Here is a 4,270-nt window from a genome sequence, read left to right as displayed (position 1 = left end):
GACTAACTTAGAGAAAGCTTTGGCATGATTTGTCCAATCATCGGATATAAGGTTCCAATTGGTCGAAGCTACACTTCGCAACCACATCGCGTTATTGCACAATCTAGAAAATCAAATGGGGCAAATTGCGAAGTCGTTGTCGGAGAGGCCGCAAGGAAGCTTACCTAGTAACATCAAAACCAATATGAGAGAACATGTTAAGGCGATCACTTTGAGAAGTGGCCGTGAGGTTAAATGTAGGCTTCCAAGTTAGAAGACCAATGTTGAAGCACTCGAGGCCGTGGAGGTAGAGGAGAGAGTAAACAAAGAAAAGAAGGTGGCACCCCCATCTTACAAGCCAAGAATCCCTTATCCTTCAAGGTTGAACAACCAAAATGATGAGCAATACAAGAAGTTCTTGGGTCTATTCAAGCAATTGCACATCAACATTCTTTTTGTGGAGGTGTTATCCTAAATGCCTCGGTATGAAAAATTTTTGAAGGGTCTTTTGACCAACAAGAGGAAGTTGGAGGAAAGTGCATATGTGATCTTAGATGCCCTCTTATTCGGCGGTGTTGCATAAGAATATGCCGAACAAGAAGAAAGACCCCGGGGATCATGAAGAAAGTGCTTCAAAAGATGAAGCGTGCAAGGAGACGTCACAAGAAACGCCCCAAGTCTAATGGGGATGAGCAAGAACGGAGTAAGGATGATGAACCTTTGTGTGGTAACAAATCCGATAACTTCCCCTCTACCTTCAAAAGACTATGTTCATCATGTTTTCAGGTCATGGGTAAGAAGGAAACCTTCATCTATCAGCCCCTGTGAGGTAAGAAGAGGTACGACAAGCTTAGTGATGTTAAACAAGCACTTGTTGGGAGGCAACCCAAGTCTTTACTATTTTTCTAGGATTTAGTTAGTACTTGCATCAATAAGGCTTTGAGTGTTGCTGTCTTGATTTTTAAATACAAATTGCTATATTTTTTATGTGGATCAATGATGTTTTCATGTGCTTCAATGTGTTTTGGCAAAGTTCTTGGTCGTTTAAGCATGTTTTCCACGTTTTCTCTGGTCAGTCTTGCATTATAGAGGCAAGCCCTGCATATATATACATGTTCAGGAATTTTCTGTAGAGTCTGCAGATTTTTCTAAGTCATCTAAAGAAAACACACGGCCGTGTGGAAATTCCACATGGGCATGTGTTTTCGTTATGAGCACATCTCGAGAGGACACAGGGCCATGTGTTTGCCCCTATGAATGACCTTGTGACAGTCACTGACCCATGTTGAATTTCCACATGGGTGTGTGTTTCTCTGCAAAGGTTCAGAGTTCTATCATGAGAGCACACATTGGCGTGTGTCTGCCCATGTGTCTAACCTTGTGCATTACACATGGGGGTGGGTAATTTTCACACGCCCATTTGATTTCCTGCAGATGCTCACCATCCCGAGAATACACAGGGGCATGTAAATGCCCGCTGTGAGTACCCTTGTGAAGATCCACACGCCAGTGTGGAATTTCCACAGGAGCGTGTGGACCACTTAGAATTTTTCTAGGTTCGACAGAGAAGCCACAGGGGCGTGTGAGTGCCCATGTGGGTCGATCACACGGGCGTGGAGAATTTCCACACGCCCATGTGGATGCTTTCAGAGAGAATAAGTGTCATCTTGAGAAATCACAGGGGCGTGCACTCGCCTCTGTGAAGCTCTCCTATGGAGTCACACGGGCATGGGTAATTTCCACAGGCCTGTGTGGATGTACAGAACATCAAGGGGCGGGGGTTACCTTTAAAACCTCTTCGTGTTTCTTCATCTCCGCACTACCAATTGCTCAGAGAACACACTCATTCACTCTCCCAACCTTGGTCCATCGATCTAGAGAGGTTTTACTCAAGTTTTCTGCCCGTTTTTAAAGTTTTTATCTTCATCCTGTCGGTAAACCTTCTTTCTCTCTTCTCTTTGCCATACTTGATTTTAATTGATTAAAATGGTGAATGCTGCTTCGTTTCCATGATTAGATGGTCTATAGATGATTAGAAAGAGTTAGAAATGATTTGATGTTGTATTTTTGAAATTTTGGCACAAGAGCAATGTGATTTTCATGTCCCGTGGATCCACATGGGCATGTGGAATTTCCACACGACCGTGTGGATTTCTGCAGTGTTACTATGAGAGCTTCTTTGGTTGATTCTTCTTCAATTTTTACAGATATGTCACCCCGGTCGAAGAAGCAAGCTGACAAGCATCCATGTGAGCCATCCCTTGAGCCGGAAGATATGGGATTAGCTATACCCGAGCACTAGTTCTGATTTGAAAGGTTCTCGATGCTTAGGTTCGGACAGTCTCGCTTCCTAGACACAAGTATATTGGGGGAAATACAGCAGGGAGATGAGTTAGCCGATGAGGTTGCTGATCAGGGTGCCAGCCATCTGTGCACTTACACTTGAGGTTCTATCATCATTCAAGTTCGACCAATCCTACACTAGATTTAACAGTGTTGACGCCATACAGTCCAGGGTAATTGGACATCACTATGTTATGAGCGTCACTCCGTTTTTGATCCTATTGGGCCTATATGACAAGACGTTTACGGCCATTGAGGAGTACGATCACCTTCTAGCAGACTACCCCGGTATGTTGACTCCTCAGAGAGCTTATAGCACTTTATGCGGCCAGGGACAGTATATGCCAGGGGTGTCAAAGGCCACGTACCTTTCCCGACGTACATATCATTATCTTCACACTATTTTAAGCAAGTCATTGAATGGCCGTGGTGACAGTACTAGAGTCTTACGCCATAGGAACTACTGTATCTACATTCAATGGTGCAACGTTAGCTGATTCATTTGGGACACATACTAGCCGAGTATACGCATCACCAGGGCCAGTATATCAGAGTTGGTGTCTTCTTCTCAGGCCCGTACATTACCAGACTCATCATGGGCATGGGTCTGCTGGACGCCATACGTTGAAACTGTGTATCCATAGAATACACAAATCGGGTCAAGGCTTTCTCTAGATCAATCATCTAATTCTCAAAGCCTGAAACTCTATTCTCTATGTTTGGGCTTGTTGTTGTTGAAAACCCGGTGGTGCTATGGCCTTTTGTTCCCATTGGTTACTCCATGAGAAATTGGGTTGGTTCCTCTACCCTTGGTTGTAGGTGTTGCTATAAGGATTACCTTGTACCCTTCCCGAATTGCCCACAAAGTCTACTTGTTCAGTCGGGGCTGAAGTAGCAATCAAAATAGGACAATCATATGGCAGATGTGAACCCCCACAACCATCATAACTCGTGATAGCGGCCAGCCTCGGTGAAGGCAATGTATCCAATTTCTTGCTCAATACCTCTACTTGGGCTGCTAAGGATGTAACCGCATTAATTTCATGGAGTCCGGCCAGTTCTTCTTTTCGCTTGCATTCCATTAGTAGCTATTCATGGGAATTTCCTCTACCAACTGTCGGGCTTCTTCAATGGTCTTGTTCCCCGTTGTACCTCCTGCGGTGGCATCTAAAACCTGTCTTGTACTTGGATTTAACCCATTGTAAAAAGTCTAAATGATCATCCACTCAGGGAATCCGTGTTGTGGACACTTCCACAATAGGTCCTTGAATCACTCCCATGTCTCAAAGAAGGACTCGAGCTCCATTTGAATGAATGATGATATCTCATTGTGAAGCTTTGCCGATTTCCCTAGAGGAAAGTAGCTTGAAAGAAAGGCTTCTACCATTTCATTCCATATCATGATGGATGCTCGTGGTAAAGAATGTAGTCACTGCTTTGCTCTTCCTTTTAAAGAGACTGGGAAAGCCCTCAATCTTATAACATCATCCGTAACACCGTTGATCTTTAGCATGTCACAAACTTACAAGAAGTTTTCAATATGATTGTTTGGGTCTTCATCGGCCAAACCATTGAACTGTGCTGACTGCTGTATCATTTGGATGAATGCTAGCTTCAGCTCAAAATTCAGAGCTGTAATTGGGGGTCACACAATGCTAGATTGTGTCCCCAATACTGATGGTCTAGCGTAATCAGAAAGTGTTCTCTGTTGTTCATTCTGGTATGCCATGTTGTCTGACCCTTCAACTTCTACTTCAGCTAGATTAGACGGTTCTTGCACAGGTTCTTTACCCTTTCTTCTGAGTGTACGTTTAAGTTCAGGATCACCTTTAACTAATATGAAATGGGTTCCCTCGTGGTCATAACCTCGAGCTGCAGCAAAATAAATAAAAACAAATCAGAACGATAATAGCATAAGAAGATGTGAAATAGAATGAATGATGAAATG

General features: G+C 43.6%; 1 non-coding gene across 1 annotated transcript; it reads left to right on the top strand.

Annotated features, from left to right (window-relative positions):
- Positions 1-3,554: 3,554 nt before the first annotated feature.
- LOC120259646 lies at positions 3,555-3,661 on the top strand. Its single transcript, XR_005536203.1, has one exon. It is a non-coding gene; the product is annotated as a small nucleolar RNA R71 (small nucleolar RNA).
- Positions 3,662-4,270: the final 609 nt, after the last annotated feature.

This window comes from Dioscorea cayenensis, chromosome 4, assembly GCF_009730915.1.
Source record: "Dioscorea cayenensis subsp. rotundata cultivar TDr96_F1 chromosome 4, TDr96_F1_v2_PseudoChromosome.rev07_lg8_w22 25.fasta, whole genome shotgun sequence".
NCBI classification, from domain to species: Eukaryota; Viridiplantae; Streptophyta; class Magnoliopsida; order Dioscoreales; family Dioscoreaceae; genus Dioscorea; species Dioscorea cayenensis.
The sequence above is the reverse complement of the archived record's forward strand: the minus strand, read 5'-3'. Positions and strand labels throughout refer to the sequence as shown.